Source organism: Palaemon carinicauda, chromosome 1, assembly GCF_036898095.1.
Source record: "Palaemon carinicauda isolate YSFRI2023 chromosome 1, ASM3689809v2, whole genome shotgun sequence".
Classification (NCBI taxonomy): domain Eukaryota; kingdom Metazoa; phylum Arthropoda; class Malacostraca; order Decapoda; family Palaemonidae; genus Palaemon; species Palaemon carinicauda.
This window is the reverse complement of record NC_090725.1, coordinates 114,597,767-114,617,892: the sequence shown is the minus strand read 5'-3', so window position 1 is coordinate 114,617,892 and position 20,126 is coordinate 114,597,767.

Below are 20,126 nucleotides of genomic sequence, written 5' to 3'. Positions count from 1 at the left end.
ACTGCCTTCAGACTATCGAAAGACTCTCAAGAGCTCGAGGATTTTCGAAGGAGGCAGCTAGAGCGATCGCGAGGGCTAGAAGATCCTCTACCATCAAGATCTACCAGTCAAAGTGGGAGGTATTTAGAGATTGGTGCAAGTCCTCCTCTATTTCCTCCTCCAGTACCTCTGTAGCGCAGATTGCGGATTTTCTGCTATATCTGAAAAACAGTCGCTCCCTCTCTGCATCCACCATTAAAGGCTACAGAAGCATGTTAGCTTCTGTTTTCAGGCATAGAGGCTTGGATCTTTTGAATAACAAAGATCTCCAAGACCTCCTTAAGTCCTTTGAGACCTCTAAGGAGCGTCATATTTCAACTCCTGCTTGGAACTTGGACGTGGTCCTACAGTTCCTAATGTTAGACAGGTTTGAGCCTTTAAATTCAGCCTCCCTGAAGGATCTTACCCTCAAGACACTTTTTTTGGTGAGCTTGGCTTCGGCTAAAAGGGTCGGTGAGATCCATGCTTTTAGTAAGAACATCGGCTTCTCAACAAATAAAGCTATATATTCTCTTCAACTTGGTTTTTTGGCCAAGAATGAACTTCCGTCTCGTCCTTGGCCTAAATCTTTTGAAATACCTAGTCTTTCTGAGATCGTAGGTAATGAAGTTGAAAGATTGCTGTGCCCCGTTAGAGCTCTTAAGTTTTACTTATCTAGAACTAAACCGATACGAGGTTGTTCAGAGGCTTTATGGTGCTCCGTTAAAAAGCCCTCTTTGCCCATGTCTAAGAATGCGTTATCTTACTTTATTAGACTTTTAATTCGGGAGGCACATTCTCATTTAAGTGAGAAGGATCGTAGTTTGCTTAAGGTCAAGGTTCAGGAAGTTAGAGCGATAGCGACTTCGGTGGCATTTAAGCAAAATAGATCCCTTCAAAGTATTATGGATGCGACCTTTTGGAGGAGCAAGTCGGTGTTCGCTTCATTTTACTTGAAAGACGTCTAGACTCTTTATGAGGACTGCTACACACTGGGTCCATTCGTAGCAGCGAGTGCAGTAGTGGGGGAGGGTTCTACCACTACATTCCCTTAATCCCAATATCCTTTTAATCTACTCTTGAAATTTTTAATTTGTTTTGGGTTGTACGGAAGACTAAGAAGTCTTTCGCAATCTTTTTGATTTGGCGGGTGGTCAAAATGTTGTTTCTTGAGAGCGCCCAGATTAAGGGTATTGATGAGGTCCTGTTATAGGGGTGTTTGCCCTGGATATAGCAGCTCCTGGGAGTCTCTCAGCATCCTGAGAGGATGGCTGGGCTTCGTGAGGAAAGCGGACTAATGAGGCAGAGTAATCATCAGAGTCGGCTTCCTTACCAGGTACCTATACTTAAGTTGGTTTTTATGAAATATTTATCAAAAACTCTTGAGCATATACGCCTTTATTGTTTTAATACTGGTCTCTACCCACCACCATGGGTGTGAATCAGCTATTTATATATTCACCGGCTAAGTTTAATGTTTAAAAATTATATTTTCATTATAAAATAAATTTTTGAATATACTTACCCGGTGAATATATAATATTAAAGGCCCTCCCTTCCTCCCCGATAGAGACCCTACGGACTGAGAAGAACTGGTTTGGTTGAGAAGTATATGCGGTATCTGGCCGATAGTCGGCGCTGGTGGGCACACCCGCAACCTTCATGGCGATCGCTCGCGAGTTTTTGGGAATCTGTCGGACCGTCGGAGACGTCAGCTATTTATATATTCACCGGGTAAGTATATTCAAAAATTTATTTTATAATGAAAATATATTTATCAATTTCCAATAGATTTGAATAAGTTTTTCGTATCCGTTATATCAGGAAGGTTTTATACCAAGTTAAAGAAATTAGATATCTGATGTTGGCTGAAACTAATAATACCCAATTATGTCAATATTATACATGAAACGATGAAAAGTAAAAAAATTATCATTCTCATGAAGTTTTATCATACTTAGCCTAACCTACCATTGTTTTTAAGGACTAATTTTATAATGCATTCTTTCAGTTAATTAGCTATTATTTTCTGAAAGAAATTAATAGTTTAGTGGCAGCTACCCCTTGATTAGGTAAAAATGTTGCTATTATCCAGAGCACTAATTATTTATTTGATGATGAGGACTACCAATTGGATTTTTGTTAATTATTTTTAATCGTGTTGCATTTATTTTGCCTACACAAGGAAAATTTAAAGGGAACGAGGTGCTCAAAAGAAGACCGATTTATTATTCTTGCGTAGTTTTCATACAGGAATCTCATATGTGTAATATTTTTTATGTGAAATGCAGTTATTAAAAGTACTGTACATTAAGTTATTAGATATATGTATTGTAGCTATCTGTATTCAATTTAAATTTTCCACTTTCATTTTGCATGATTTGAAATAATGTTCAACTTAATAGATATTTATCAAATTTTTAAACCTTACAAATTTTAGATTTCATCCCATATTATAGTAGTTATATTGATTTTGGACTTTTAAGTATTGATTTAATGAATTTTTTGTTTTACTTTATATTTGTGGAAATTTTGACTCAGATTTTCAATCCTTTATACTGTAATTTGGTCAAAGTTCTAGCACCTGCATACACCAGTGGGGAAAAAAATTCATCAAAGCTTTTATCCTAGAATAATATAGCTTGCGTTCCAAGCTATTACCTCTGCCAATGAAGTTGGGAGGAGTTATGTTTTCTCCCATTTATCTGTTTGTTTGTGAACAACTTCCTGGGCATAATTTTACTCATAGAGTAGTGAAATTTTCAGCGATTAATTGTTATGTTGAGATGGGGAAGTGATTCAATTCTCAAAGTCCTAGATCATAGGTCAAGGTCAAAGTCGAGCAAAAGGTAGAAAAATAAGCTGTCGTCATTGAGGTCTACACTCTCTGAGTGCGAGTGCTGTTGTAGTACATGTATCTAATAATATTATGAATTACTAATTTTTGAAGAGTCTCATTTTGTACTTAGATTGTTAGGAATACTGTAACACTATGACAGTTTTGTTCTGCATTTTATTATTATTATTATTATTATTATTATTATTATTATTATTATTATTAATTGTCTCCTTTCTTTCCAGAATTGTATTTATGGCAAGTCCTATAGTCTATAGGACTGGGGTTCGAGCTCCGCTCAGGTTCGGTAGTTTCTATTAGTGTCAGCAACCTCGCCATCCTTGATAGCCTGTAGGTCTACCTGCCGAGTTATCAGCAGCCATTGCCTGGCCCTCCCTGATCCTAGCTTGATGGAGTGGGGCATGGGTGCTGATCATATGTATATATGGTCAGTCGTTAGGGCATTGTCCCTTACCTCTGCCATTCATATGTGATCTTTAAACCTTTAAACTAAGGAGATATGGTGAGTAGTGAATATTATTATTATTATTATTATTATTATTATTGTTATTATTATTATCATCATTATTATTATCATCATTATTATCATCTTGTTCCTACATAAATACAAATACTGTATTCGTCCTTTGATAGGAGCATCCTTTCTGCAAAGCTGGATACATCTGTTGAAAATTAATGAGGCTATGGTACTTAGTAGGAGTGTGGCTGGTAAGTCCCATCCACTCGACAGGCAGCGAAGCTCGCACTTTGTTTCAGCCGCCAGATAGTACAGATGTAGCCTTGTGTCCTGTTAGAGCGCAGCGCTATCTGAAGTGAACAAGGTCTGCTTGCCCCCACATTAAACATCTCTGTAAGTACAGGAAGAGTAAAGACAAAGGTGATGAAGAACACAGTGTCTGCTTGGAGCAGAGGGTCATTAATTGTTTAATTAGTCCCTCATTACTGTACCTTCCTCTGTAAGAGGGATACGAATCAAAGCACATGACATTAGGGGTTTCAGTGCAACCCAAGCGTTCAGAAAGAATATCTCTGGGGCGTAGGTTCTCCAAGCGGGTGTCTGGAAATGTCAGATGACGTTCACGACCCACAGGACCGTAGATACATTTATCTACGACTTTTTATAGCTGCATAGCAGCGGGTATAGTTACCTTAGCTCCTCTCACAGGACCATTAGCTCCAGATCAAAGACAGGTTACGTGTTAATCTAGGGTGAATGTAAGAATGACTGGCCTTTTCTTTTCCTTCACCTTCCCCTCTTTTGGGGCACAGCATCTGATACCCTGTCAGCTGTATCTGATCTGTCTGCAGGTAAGCCACGCTCAGCTTGTAATTACTGAGTTCTTTACCTCACACTCCTTACGAGTGATGTAACTAGGCAAACCCATATTTTACTTATGGCAAAGGTATGTCAATCCATTACTTAATGCTGCCTCAAGTTACAACAGAGAGTAATTATACTCATACCCTTTACTGCACAGGCCCTGAACCCCCTGAGGTTACTAAACCACTGGAATACGAGATTAAGGATCCCTCACTCTGCTATATAGCATCTAAGGATGGGTTTCTATGGTTAAAGATTTCAGCCAGTTGGAATAGGGATTTCCTCTCACCTAATGATGAGTCTCCTATACAGTACTGTATAAAGGACAAGGGTTTGTTTATGTATCAGAACAAATGACAAATATGAAAGTAATTTGTATTTTTTCTTACTACTGTATAGAAACTTGAGTCCTTTACTCAAGTTTCCCCACCATCACCAACCCCTTAAGACCCAGCTGCAATCAAAGTGGTTTGATGTGAACCAGCGAGGTACTGCTGCCTCCCCCACTACTGACAGGTAATGATCAGTTGGTAGTTTACACCTGGTTATAAATTTTAATGGCCTTTTACTCCAGGTTCACTGTAAATCTATCCTGTGTAAATGACCTCAGGTTTGTACAATATAGTTAGGAAAATTACAAATTATTTTAAAATTTTTCATTATTTTTACATGTTGTTAAGTAAACTGTGAAATGTATTTAAGTAAAATAGTTTATTACTTGGTAAACTCTTACGGGAAAATGGCAATTAAGTTTCCATCTAATTAGCAATAATAGTCCTCCCATTTTCCCTTTCTGGTTTTGCATACTTTAATGATTGATGTAGCTGGCAATAAGTTCTGGAGAATCATTAGCACCTTCCTCTGAAGAAGTGCTCCCAGCCACACGCTTAATGCACAGTAAGTTCCTATGTTTAGCCCTATCCAACTCCTGTGCCCTCTCTTTCTACACTTTCTATTTGGTTACATGCCCTGAAATAAGGGTGTGATAAGGTGTACTTCTTTGAAGAAGGTGTGTCAGGGACTCGTGTGTCTAACCTTACATGGTATAGGAAAAAGATAAAGTAAATTTACAGTAAAATTAGATTTTTAAATATCTAACTTCCCTGGTTGTTACATATATATAGCTTTATCCCGCCGATTCGTCGCGCGCACTGCAGAAATTCAAAATTCGCGGCAATCGCCAATAGATGGTCAGGTGATCATACCTGTGCTCCCTCTATCCAGGTACTTGGAACCATTCCCATTTGTCCTCAGAAATTCCCTGCCGTCGTTCTAGCAACACATTGGAAATTCGCTCTACTTTGTTTGGGGCTGCTTTAACTACAAATTGGTGAAGTACGCATTGCATTTTTTTGGTTGATGGCTTTCGCTGATATTGGATTTTCCTTGATTTCATTTTCACACGGATAAGATAGATTTTGTTGGTTCGACTTGGACAGTTTATTTTCTGGATTTTCAAGATGGCTGACTCTCTTGTTAGAATTTGTGTGAAGGGGTGCAAGACCGGCTTCCAAAAGCTGCTCTTGATCCCCACACAGTATGTAAGAAATGCAATGCAGAGGGCATATGTGTACATTTCTTTTTCTTGCAAGGAATGAAAAGAAAATACTTTCTGGACTCCCACCCGTGCCGCCCAGTGAAATGCTCCTTTTACATCATTTTTAAGGTAAAAACTGCTATGAATTTACCAGAGAAAAAATTGTATAGGAATGCTAGGTTGAACCCAGCTCGCTCACCTTAATAAGGTATCGGTATAATACTGGGGCGTGAATAAATCACAACCTGAGGTCTCGCACCATTTAGATATCTCCTGTCAATATCCCCGAACAGCGAGGCGCCGTTCAACATCCTACTACTACTCCTTTTCATAGCACGCGCTATCCATACGTATTTTGCTTCGGTGTGTGATTTTCGCTGGTTTACCTGGATTTACCTCAGGATGTCGGACTCTACCGTCATCCCATCTAAGTTAAGTACCAGATCTATGAGTTTTGAGATTTTGGAGGGGGCCTTGCCCTTTTTTGCTTATATTATGACAGTTTTATATTTCACGACCCCGCATCGGGTGTTTCATGGCGCTCGGCCTCCTCCTATCTCTCTCTCTCGTCGTTCTTAACGCTTTACAATGAGTCCTCCATACTGACTGTTTCTCGTTATGAACTTTCTGGGTATCCACGGTTCACACATCGTGTTATTTTATTATATTGATGTCCTGTTATTACGATAACAGTTATTACGATATACGTTAGCGTATTCTCGTTAGGTTGGCATGCCTGGTCGCCTTCGGGCGTTTCTATTTCCATTAATTTTGTTTTACGTTTGCACGCCACGGACATGCTTCTCATTATTAACGTCATTCGTTTTTCTTGCATTAGCTCGAGGGACTTTCATGAGTCAGATATTAGTTTTTCATTTTGTCGGCACTTCACTGACTGTGTTATGTTGGTAGCCCTGCCTAACTCCCCGCACTGTTAGGCTTGGTTTCTCCTGTCTCATGTTCGTCCCCTCGTTTGTTTTACGATTGATGTATCGTTATTTTTATTATTATTTTATTATTTTCATCATCCAGCATGCCTTCCTATCTTATTTTACCATGTGTTATGTTTATTATAGTGTTATTTAGTCTTTCCGTGTGATCATATCAATCGTGGGTCTGACAGGTTGGTATACCTGCTATCGCCCCACTCCTAGCCTCCCTCCCGCCCGATACCCCCAACCCAGGGTTACCTTCCCCCTCTCTCTCCCATGTCAAGTTAGAGTCACTATGTTGCGTTCCCCCCCCCCCCCCCGGGGCCTTTTGCTCTCTTTGCACGGGCGGTTCCCGTTGATCTGTGAGGCTTGCTGTTATTATTATACATTAACGTACTTTATTTTACACTTTTTGTACTACTCTTCCCGGTCGTAGTCGTTTTCTTTCCGTCCCTCGTTTGGCCAACGGTCGACGGGAAGTTTTCTGCTCGGCCCGTGGTACCTTGTCATGTTATATTATTTTATTTTATTTTGTACGTGCTACTCCCACTCGGTCCCGCACTTCATGGACCCATTAAAGATCCCTTCCCCCTCTATGGTGTCCCGCACCTCACGGACCTCATATAGATATATATATATAAAGACTTTCATTACGGGATCCCCGGACGTAGCTTTTATACACTACCATCTGGTCGAGTTGTTTAGTCCCTCCGCCTTCTCCGGCGGATGTTCATGATTCCTGAGCCCCTTGGTTGTCCCTCCGGAGCCAAGGTTACTTATTGTTACTTGGATTAACTTTATATATTAGTCACATATATATATTATATTTATATATACGATCCTAGTTCTCGACCTTCTCTTCCCCCTTTTGATATGATCACGGTTACGGACTGACTTATTCTCATTCATAATACAGTCATAATAAAATCTTTTATCATGATATTGATATAATTTAAGCACCCGGGGCCCCCGGGTCCCTAATTTGCTTTACTTCAAGATACTTGATGTATATAAAAATTTTTTATCATGATATTGATATATATATACAGTATTTTAAGCTCCGGGGCCTCCGGGCCCCTAATTTGCTTTCCTTTAAGATACTCACGTATCTTTTATTTTACAGACTGTACGCTGTGCGATGACGGCATGTGCCGCTGTCCTCCATCAACCCTGCGGCCATGACGTGTGTCGTTCGCACGCCCACTGTTCTGTCCAAGTGGATGACTTAGCTGTTTGGCATCCGGACAATTGTGTAGTTTGCTACAAAATGACCTCCACTCTAACATCTGACTCGGTGAGTGCAATTTCTTTTAACATTAATACAGACTTGTAGGGAGTTACGATTAATTTCGATGGTTTACATTAATTACAATTATTATTTCTAAGGCCACAGTCCTCTGGACTTCTCGCATGCCTTTCACTTCGTGTCTACGAAGTCCTTGGACTTCTCCACTTTTATTTGGCACAAATATCCCTCGCTAATAGTCTGTTCTCTTTCAGAGCTCCCAACTTGAAAAAGATACAACTCAGGCTACCCTCAAGGTCTGGATTGGCGGGTTCGCCTGCAACGTGAAGGCCAATCAGCCTTATATCCTCTCAGAGGAATGGTGTTCCCGTCTCTACCCCCATGCCAAAACTTCAGCTGCGGTCCCCAAAGAGTTGGCGGACCCTATCATTGAGAGGATCGAATCTCTTCTTCTGGCCCCGGACCAAGAAGAGACGGGCGGCACCCTAACTGAGGACGTCGCTACCCTCAACCTCGATGTAGAACCCGTGGCTCTGGATAAACCCGACGCAAGTAGGGATGTGGGTGAGTCAGGTGGTTCCTGGGCTAAGATTCCTCTCCCTAGCCCGGCTCTCTCTTCTACTTCTGAACACTCTTCTTTTCAAGGTTTTCCGGGGACAACCGGGACTGATCTCAGTCCCCGGCCTGTTATCCCCAAGGTGAAGGCTCATCGTAAGCCTTTATATAAGACCCACAGGTCTTCCAAAGACCACAAGTCTTCGAGATCATCATCTTCGAAGGCTAAATCTTCCTCCACCAGAGTCTCTCAAGACCCAATTGCTGTGCCCTCAACCTCTCACGGAGTAGTCTCCGTTCCGGCACCTGTTCCCCCCCCCCCCGCGGAATCATTTAACCCGGTGATTTTTCTGAGAAGATGTTTGCTCGTTTTGAGTCGATGCTATCGTCTCATACACAGCAATCACAAGAGAGAATAGCTTCCATGGAGAGCCTAGTTCAGGGACTCATGCGCTCGGGGCTGCCACCGCCACAACAGCAATTCCCCATCCCCGACGCCTCCAAGCTTCCTCCTTTCAATAAGAATAACCCTTGGAGGTTAGCATTGCGTGCCCCCTTCTCGGAGGGTATGTTGTCAATTGAAGGTTTCGGTACCCGGCCTCTTGCGGATTATGAATTCTACCTGCCGGGTCTTGAATTCCCCTTCCCCGGCTACGCTCGCCTCATGGAAGAGGCTCTAATTCGATTGGATAAGGTCCCAAAGGAGACCGTTATTTTTCCTAAAGAACAGGCACAGTCTGTCTTGGTCCGCGTGTTCAATGAGTGGGACTGCTTGAACACAATGATTACGGCCTACAAGAGTTCTTATACTATGTTTGTGGCTGACGAACAGACCCCTACCCCATGTGCGACCAAGATCATAGAGAAGGTCTTTCAGGCTATCAAGGAAGAGAAGCCTTTACCTCAACTCAGGGAGACCGACTTAACCTCCCTTCTCTTTCCGGGAGACAATGAATGTTGGCGGAACGCCCCAGCTACCTTCTTGGTAGGTAAGTTGAACCCAGATTGTGCCTCGACGCAGTTCAGCGAACGGCTTCCTAAACTCCCGGAGTCTCTCATTAAATTGGAATTCGAGTCGAGGTGTAGATTCAGCAGATCCCTTAATTTGGTTGCCCTTTCTGAATTGACCGTCGCCACATACAACTAGGAGGACCTCTTTAAGGTCTTCACTAAGTCGCTTTTACAAAACTTTATGGCTGACGCCTATGATTTTGCAAACGCCAGGACCCGTTGTCGACGACACGTTCTATCCGAAGCCACGATTAGGCACGAACCTAATAGGCTCATCAAAGCTCCAGTCTGGGGCCCGGATCTTTTCCTAGAGGACTTAGTTAACTCGGTCCTTAGCGAGGCGGCGAGAGCCAACCAAAACCTCAAGGTTAGGTGGGGCCTGGTTTCAAAGAGGAAGTATGAGCCTACTAGTACCCCAATTCAAGGTAGGAAGAGATTGAGGCCCTTCCAATCTTCCCAATTCAGACAACCTCTGCAAGTGGTTCAACCGGTCTCAGTCCAACCTGCTCCTCAAGGTCCCCAGCCTTCTACCTCAAAGGGCCAACAACAAGAGCAATACGTTCTGGTCCCTCGGTCTCAGATCGCCTCGACTTCCTTCTCCCCCACCTTTAACCCCACGTATGAGTCTCAGGGCTCTTTCCGTGGCTACCAGCGTCACAGGGGTTCCAAGGGTGCCTTTCGTGGCCAAGGTGGCGGAAAGGGTTACCACCGAGGCAAGTCTTCCCGCGGAAGCAGAGGAGGCAAATCATCCTCCAACCATTGAGAAACAGGGTGTGGCGCTCCAGAGCAACCGCAAAACGCCGAGACAGACGTGCTCGCCTTCCCCCAATCCTGAGAAAAAGTCTGCAGCCTTGGATGAAGATCAAGAATCTTTCCAAGTTGGTTCCCTTACAACATCCGGTCCCGGGACTCGTCGTTCACACAGACGCCTCCTTAACAGGGTGGGGAGGTTACTCCCAACACGAGAAACTCCAAGGGTTATGGTCACCGGTCTTCCAACAAATGCACAGCAATGTCCTAGAGGCCATGGCAGTCTTCCTCACTTTAAAACGTCTCAATCCAGCCAGGAATCTCCATATCAGACTGGTTCTCGACAGTGCAGTCATAGTACACTACATCAACAGAGGAGGCTCCAGATCAGCCCAAATAAACCACATCATGTTGAAGATTTTCTCCATGGCGGCATTGCACAAGTGGCACCTGTCAGCAGTCCATCTAGCAGGAGTCCAGAATGTGGTAGCGGACGCACTTTCCCAGATGACTCCGCCACAGTCAGAATGGTCACTAGACAATCGATCTTTCCAGTGGATACTATCTCAAGTCCCGGGTCTCCAGGTGGATCTGTTTGCGACGGAATCCAATCGCAAACTAGATTGTTACGTAGCCCCCAACCTGGACCCTCAGGCTTATGCCACGGACTCTATGATTCTAGATTGGAATACCTGGAAGACGATTTATCTGTTTCCTCCGGTGAATCTCCTGCTGAAAGTTTTGCACAAACTCAGATCCTTCAAAGGTCAAGTGGCTCTCGTAGCCCCCAACTGGCCCAAGAGCAATTGGTTCCCCTTGTTGCTAGAGCTAGGTTTCCGCCCCCCGGCGGATTCCCAATCCGGTGCTAACACAGACAGTACAAACTCGCAATGTGTCCGCTTCCTCAAGGATTCTGAATGCCCTAACTTTATAGACTTCATGAAGTTCGCAGCCCAACGAGGTGCAAACATCGATCCTTTAAATACTATTTTCCTGGAATCTGACAAAAGGGAATCTACTCTCCGTCAATATGACTCAGCTGTCAAGAAATTAGCTAAGTTCTTGAAATATTCCCAAGTTGAGAAAATGACGATGAACCTAACTGTGACATTCTTCAGAACTCTCTTTGAATCAGGCCTGGCAGCCAATACAATTACTACAATCAAGTCAGCCTTGAAAAAGATCTTCCATATTGGTTTTGACATTGATCTAACGGATTCATATTTCTCCTCCATTCCGAGAGCTTGTGCCAGACTAAAACCTTCAACTCGCCCTAGCGCAGTTTCCTGGTTTTTGAACGATGTTCTTAAGCTAGCCTCTGACACCCCAAATGAATCCTGTAACTATATGGCATTATTAAGAAAGTAACTTTTTCTTTTGAGCCTCGCCTCTGGCTCCAGAATCTCAGAATTGTCAGCCTTATCTAGAGACCCAGGTCATATAGAGTTTCTCTCTTCGGGTGAGGTCCTTCTCTCCCCTAACAAAGTTTTCCTGGCTAAAAATGAGGACCCCCCAAAACAGGTGGTCTCCCTGGAAGATTGTTCCACTTCCTCGGGATCCATCCTTGTGTCCAGTTACCACCCTGAAATCCTACTTAAGTAGAACTTCCACCACAACCACAGGGCCCTTATTTATTAGAGAACACGAAGGAACTATTACCCTTAAGGGAATCAGGCAACAAATTCTTTATTTTATTAAACAAGCTAATCCTGAATCATTCCCACATGTCCATGATATTCGAGCTGTGGCTACCTCAATTAATTTTTTCCACCATATAAAGTTTTCAAGCGCCACTACCTAAAACCTTTAGAAGCTCTTAGATTTGCCACAGTAGCTGCAGGGAATATAGTTCCTCCTGAAGGTACTGAGTCCTAATCACAACGTCTTGCTCTATCCTCTTTCCCTCCTGCCTGGCTTACCTATTGTTCATACCTTTTTTGTTTACCATACACCCTTATGGTGTATTATTTTATTATTCAATTGATCAATTTCACGAATTGTTTTTGATTTCACTTGTTCTTACAATCCCCGAGCTGATTTTATTTTGTTATGTTAAATCTTTGTTATGAATTTACTTTTGCTTGGTTCTCTCTATCATCCCCTGATGGGATTTTGTACCATGCTCATATTCATATCTATGATTGAATTTTTACCTTTGCATTTTTGATTACCAAGCTTGATTACCACTATTCATATCTGTTGAATTTTACCTACGGGTTTCATCATTGAATTGTTTACCATGTCTATTTATCACTGTCATATACATGTTGATCTATTTTTACGGGATTCCTCATCCCTCCCTTTTGATATTAAAACTCATCAGCTATGTTATTTTTGTATTATTCTCTCCTCAGATAGTTAGCCATATTGGGTCCCCATTCTCTGGTACGATTTCACTGGGCGGCACGGGTCGGAGCCCAGAAAAGGGATTTTGATGTAGGAAAAATCTATTTCTTGGCGAGAGACCCATGCCGCCCAGTGAACCCACCCGTCCCTCCCCAGCCCAATCTGGGGTGCTATAAGGAGTGACGTCACTGGCGTGGGATCGCTAGTAGTAGTAGGATGTTGAACGGCGCCTCGCTGTTCGGGGATAGGAGATATCTAAATGGTGCGAGACCTCTGGTTGTGATTTATTCACGCCCCAGTATTATACCGACACCTTATTAAGGTGAGCGAGCTGGGTTCAACCTAGCATTCCTATACAATTTTTTCTCTGGTAAATTCATAGCAGTTTTTACCTTAGAAATGATGTAAAAGGAGCATTTCACTGGGCGGCACGGGTCTCTCGCCCAGAAATAGATTTTTCCTACGTCAAAATCCCTTAATTGTTCCGTAACCGAAATACAAACCGCGCTATTTACGTAGGGTATTACTCTCGCCGTAGCTGAAATGGCGAGCCATTAGATTTTTAACGAGGGTTAACTACCTCCTCGCTAGTTAGTGAGTGGGTAGGGGAGGGGTAGCTAGCTACCCCTCCCCCCTCACACACCAGTGAACTGATTCACTTCGCTTTTGGCTCGGGTGATGGGCAGACGTGTCTGCTCTCACCCTCGCTTGGCAGCCATTAATGTTTTGTCTTTACTTAATTACTTACTTTTTCTTATACTTAATATATATATATATAAACATTCTTTATGTTTATGTATATATTTGGATATAGAAATATAGTAAGTTTCCTTTTCAGTGTTTGTGCTGTGTGTGTAGTGTACGACAACGTTACCGCGTAGTACCAGGCCACCGTGGTTTCACGTCACGGGGCGCGGCCTCTCCCTTGGTCCTTCGGTCGTTCCTTCGGCTTCCGATAATTCGGCCGCCGTGGGGAATCGTCATCGCTGGACTTTCTTCATTCATCTGTTTTCTCCGCTGTTCCTCCTTCCCTACGGGGAACTTGGACTCTCAGCGAAGGGAACGTGGGAGTTTTAGATTGACTACGGTCTCTCTCTCTACTCGAGGTCGTTCACCCTTTTACTACTACTACGTACTATTACGGAAGCCTCTTTCCCGTGCGGGTTGAGTTGCTATTCCGTTTATTTGTCTCAGTTATTTTTAATGAAATCTAATTGTATTTGTTAACTTTTCAGCTTTCTGTGGACAACTCTTCCCTTCGGGGTTCAGTGGTTCTTACTATTTGTGAACATTCTTAGATGAATTACATACCGTATTTCCCGTGTGATAAGACACCTTTTTTCCTGAAAATTGTCCCCAAAAATCACCCTGCGTCTTAACACTGTAAGGTAAAGTTGTATTGACATACAAGTACTTGCACTCATCAGACCTATAATATAAGCTTGGACTTATCATTCATATGTAATAGATAAATCAGTTTATGTTGTTATTATACTTTGTTTAATTAAGTTGATATATTTTTCATACCGATTGTTATGAATTTGCCAAAATGTTTGTTTTGGTGAACAGCTGATGACTCACAACACCACCTACACGCAAACATGCCAACTAACAGCATCCGAGCAGACGACGCAATCTCCCTCGTCTTCTTCACTGTTATTCATTAGACAACACTCGTCCACGAATGGCATCAAATCAGAGATGGCAATCATATAATGTTCGTTATAAGCTGCAAGTTATCGATTACGCAAAACAACACAGCAAAAGAGCGGCTGAGAGGCTCTTCGGACCGCCACCAACTGAAAAAATGATCAGAGAATGGAGGAAGCAAGAAGAGGAATTAAAGAAAACGAGAAAGGAGAAACATGGCCTACGCTATAAGGAAGCAAAATTTCCACAACTCGAAGAAATAATAAAAACGTGGGTAGAAGAACAGTGAAACAAATAAAAACGTGGGTAGAAGAACAGCGAAACAAAGGATACGCGTTGTCAACGAAGACGATAATGGAAGAAGCAAAGACACTGGCAGCAGAAAGAAACATACCAGTAAATGAGTTTACTGGATCATCGTCTTGGTGCTACCGTTTCATGAAACGAAACGGTCTGTGTATGAGAGTGAAGACCAGGATTGCACAGAAGTTGCCTACAGAATACGAGGATAAAGTGCTAGAATTCCACATATGTAATAAATGCTAGAAAAGAGATAGATTATGAAATGGAACTTATCGGCAATATGGATGAAGTACCGTTGACTTTCGATGTTCCATCAAATAGAAGTGTGGAAAGAAAAGGAGCGGAGACCGTGACAATAGAAACAACTGGCCATGAGAAATCTCGCTTTACAGTTGTTTTAGCCTGCTGTGCAGATGGCAGAAAACTTCCACCGCTACTCATTTTCAAACGAAAAACCATGCCAAAGGATAAAATCCCAGCTGGTGTACTTGTTCATGTTCACCCTAAAGGATGGATGGACGAAGCCGGGGTCAAACTGTGGCTTGAAAAGGTATGGTCACGACGTCCTGGACGTTTGCTTAAGAAACCAGCATTATTAGTTTGGGATCAATTTAGAGCCCACAAAACTGAAACCACGAAGAAAAAACTCCGGCAATTAAAAACAAAACAAGCAATGATCCCAGGTGGTTTAACATCGCAGCTACAACCATTAGACGTCTCCCTCAACAAGCCCTTTAAAGATTATGTGCGTGAGGAGTGGAGCAAGTGGATGGCTGCTGGTAACCATGAAGTAACGCCAACAGGACGACTCAAGAGACCTTCTATCACACAAGTCTGTGAATGGGTGAAGATGTCATGGGCTGCTATCAAGGAAGAGATTGTAGTAAAATCATTTAAGAAATGCGGAATAAGTAATGCGATGAATGGAACTGAGCATGAATTTCTCTATGAAGAAAGTGACATCGATATGGATGATCCGGAATTGACTACGGATAGTGATGATAGCAACGAAGATTTTTCAGGATTTGAGGATGATTAGATGTCTACAATTTTTTATTTTGTAATAAAGAAATATTGTGATGATTACTTTATTGCCCGAGTTCTGAAATTATACAAATAGTATTGCTTGAGTTCTGAAATAATATAAATACTATAGATAGCCATTGAACACAGCCTTGACAAAACAACTGCAAGTGCAGTGTTACCAGGTTAGGGAAAAATTCTCTAGACCTTGAACAGCAGGAAAAATATTCTACATACAGTATTGTAATTCAAAGAGAATTCTTTATTTGATCAATCATTAGTTTTATATGAAACTTTTTACGTAGAAAATTTGAGAAATATTACTGGAATTTTACTCTGTAAGGAAATTTGATCAGTAACATTTGTCATACTGCTTTCTTGTAGACAAACATGTTGGATGTAAACAAACGCTAAATACACTGTGTTACGCTTTGTAAACATGCTGCGTGTTAAGCATTATGGAGGAAACAAAGACTGGTTTGGTGATTTTTATATGAATATTTTAAAAGAATTTGGGTAACCGGTCTGTAGCTAATTAATATTAACCTAATATATTTCATAATACGGACAAAATACAGTCAACACTATTTACTATAACTTGCGAAGAATCGCACTGCAGTCGCCGACTAAGGTCGGTAGGTAGGCTTTAAAATAATTTTTTTTTCCCAAAAATTTCTTTGCTGATTATGGGGTGCGTCTTACCACTTGTAGGGTCTTATCACACGGGAAATATGGTAATTATAATTCTGTTATAATTCTGTTTTTGTACAGTTCTCCGCCCTCCCCCTTCTCCCGTGAATGTCAGTGGGGGAGGAGGGCGCATACTTAATTTGTAATTCTTATGTTTTCTATTCCCTCGGGGTATCTCTTCGGAGTTCCTCCCGGGGGAATTTTTGTTAACTAATTATTTTTTTTTCCAGTTAACGATCCAGTTTTTCTTCGTTTGCCTAAATGTGCCAACGAAGCAGAGCTGCCATATGTGCCTGGGGAGTCTGCTGTTGCTGCAGTCTTTCTAGGACATCGTCATGGGCGTGTTCCCTTCTCTTAGAAGTTCTCCCGTGACAACTGTCAGCTCTTTAGTTCATCTTAGAACGTTAAGGGGGTTCGCCTCTAGGGGTGGGTAACTTCCCTTCCGAGGGAGGTTCCCTTCCCAGGTATGAGTTTTTTCCCCTGCAGAGGGGGAACTTCTCCTACCTATATAATTCCTGGATGGGTTTTCCTGGTCCTCGGGCGGTTATGCTCTTGGTGCTGAGCGACCGCTCTTGTAACCATGCTCAAGGGGCTGAGCGGTTGCAAGGCCGGACCATGGAATTTCATGCGACTATGCTCTTGGGGCTGAGCATCTGCAGGATCAATCTTGTGACCTCTCTTGTTCGTGAGGGAGGCCACTCACAAGGACTCCTCTTCGGAGGATTGCTCCTTATAGGTCAGCTTGCTGATCCAACGGCCCAAAGGGGCGCCATCATCAGTGTCTTCTTGTCTCTTCTACGAAGTGTTTACCTCTCTCGTTCGAGAGAGAGGCCACTCATAGAGACTCCTCTTCGGAGGATTGTTCCTGTTTAGACCAGCTGGCTGTTCGGGATCTCTCCGCAGATCGCCATTTCCTAGACCTGCTGACCTGCCGTCTCCGTTCCTGGGTGCTGACGCTGTTGGCGCCCACGCACCCCGTTATCTAACGGGCACCGGTCTCTTCGGGGTAAAAGGGGTTTTCTCACACTGTGAGTAAGTCCCTTAAGCGCCAGGTATCCCCTGAGCGCCAACGTTTTCTTGCGCGCAAGTGCTCGCCTACTGTTCCTGCTGTTCCTGAGTCTTCCATCCAGAAGAATCCTGTTCCAGTCCTGAGTTAGCGCACAGGCGCTCACCAGAACTTCCAGTGATGATCGTCCCAGTTCCTGATCGTCCTGTCAGCTGTCCCTTCATCTTAGCGCGCGCGCGCGCGCGCTCGTGCTCGCCGATGATCTTCTTACGCCAACGATCTAGGCCACGTATGCGCGCTAGCGCCGACGATCTTCTTTTGCGTGCTAGCGCTGACGATCTTACGCGCGCAAGCGCCGATGATCTTCGAGCGCCGACGATCTTCTTACGCTCGCAAGCGCCGACGATCATCTTGGCCGACGATCTTCTTTCGCAAGCGATCGCTGACGATGTTCTTACGCGCGCAAGCGCCGACGATCTTCGAGCGCCGTCGATCTTCTTACGCACGCAAGAAGATCCTGATTCCTGCTCACCCTATGAAATCTCGCTCGCACGCCCACGCGAGAGTGTTTTCAACGGTCTCGCGTGCGACCCCTGGGTTTTTCCCATCGCGCGAGCGCCAGCATCTCTCGCACGCGACCGCCAGCGTCTCTCGCGCGCCATCCCTGGGTTTTTCCCATCGCGCGATTCCCTCTACCAAGGTGAGACCTTCTCCCACCGCACCAATGGGAGAAACCCCACCTCGAGCAAGAGAATCGTCCCGTGTTAGGGAGAGAAGAGCCCTCAGACTTCTTTGTTGGAGTTACTTATCCCTCCTGGGAGGGATTTGAAGGACTCTAAGAGTTCCCCCAAGTAGAGCCTTTGGGGACAGGAGACTTTGCTGCCAGTTCACCAGGAGGAGAGCAGTAAGATTCAGAGCATGCCTTCTGCAAGTCCTGACTCTGATGAGGCATCTCAACAAGTTCAAGGACTCGGAGACCGCCCCTCGTGAAGGCAAGTATACGGTCCTGGACCAAGTCATGGCACTCAGAAACCCTTTAAGGCCAGTGCGGCTCTGCCTTGGTCCCAAGGGGTGAAGAGTACTAGAGATAAGGTTGAGGGCCAGCTTTCCGAGCTCGCCTCCTCCAGCCGTTCCTCTGCTGGTAACAAGCTCCTCCCACCTTCTCGTGTGCAACAGAGGAGGTACTTTGAGATCATGGAGGAGCCTTGTTTAGCTTTCCTGCTCCACCACTCCGTGGAAGAGCTTACCAGGGGAGTCTCTCTTGAGAGAGACTCTAGCCAGCAGGTGACATTCTTGGCAACAGAGATCCTGAGTCAGGAGAAGGTCGCAAAGTGTGCCATACAGGCCACTTCGTGGCTGGATGTCTGGCTAGGGTCTCTGGGCATCCTGCTGTGACCCGAGGATCTGTCCAAGGAGAGCACCAGGAAAGGCCTGGAGACCTTCCTCCTCTCGGGCACACGTACCATCGAGTTTCTGGCCCACCAAGTTTCGAACTTGTGGGCCAACTCGATCTTGAAACGACGTGATGCGGTGGCCGAGAGGTTTCACTCGAAGGTCCCAGCCGTGGATGCCTGCAAGCTCAGACACTCTTCCATCCTAGGAAAGAGTCTGTTTGAGCCCAAGGATGTGGAACAGGCAGCTGAGAGGTGGAGGAAATCGAACCACGATTCTCTTCTCCAAAGGGCTCTTACATCTAAGCCCTACAAACCTCCAGCTCCTCAGCAACCTCGCCAATTCAAGACGACGGAAACGGCAGCGGCAGCAAAGACGAAGGTGTCCAAGCAGTAGCCCTTTCCTGTCAAAGACAAGAAGGGCAAAAAGTCCTCCAGGGGAGGCAAAAATTCCTAGAGGGAGTGGCCGAGGCCACAAGCGCTAGGATTGGCAATCCCCCTGCATGTCCATCAGTGGGGGGATGCCTGCAAAGTTGCGTATTCAGGTGGCAGCAACTCGGGTCCGATTCCTGGACGATCTCCGTGATCAGTCAGGAATATCGCGTCCCGTTCATAACATCTCTTCCTCCCCTGACAGCGAATCCAGTGTCGTTGAGCTCCTTTACCATGGGATCGGTAAAGGGACTAGCCCTTTGGGCAGAAATCGAGACCATGCTCAAGAAGGATGCTCTCCAGGAGGTCGTCGACGGCTCCCCAGTCTTCTTCAGTCGACTCTTTCTTGTAAAGAAGGCGTCTGGAGGCTGGAGACCCGTCATCGACCTCTCAGCTCTGAACAAGTTTGTCAAACAAACTCCGTTCAGCATGGAGGCAGCAGACACGGTCAGACTTGCAGTGAGACTGCAAGACTTCATGTGTACACTGGATCTGAAGGACGCGTACTTCCAGATCCCAATCCATCCGTCTTCCGGGAAGTACTTAAAATTCACCCTAGACAACAAGATCTACCAGTTCAAGGTGCTGTATTTCGGTCTCTCCACAGCACCCCAGGTATTCACCAGAGTGTTCACCCTGATATCTTCGTGGGCACACAGGATCGGCATCCATCTCCTCCTCTATCTGGACGACTGGCTGATCCTGGCAGACTCGGAGTCGACCCATCTTCGACACCGGGACAAGCTTCGGGGACTTTGCCAAGATCTAGGGATCATGGTAAATCTCAAGAAGTCTTCTCTGCTTCCATCTCAACGACTGGTATATCTAGGCATGATATTGGACACCAATCTCCACAAACCCTTTCCATCAGACGACAGGATAGCAAGGCTGAGGAGGGTCGCAGATCCTTTCCTCAGACGAGAAGAGCTTCCAGCCCAATCGTGGTTACGTCTCCTAGGGCACCTTTCCTCCTTGGCCCGTCTAGTTCCAAACGGCCGCCTCAGGATGAGATCCCTGCAATGGCGGCTCAAGTCCCGGTGGAATCAAGGCCACGATTC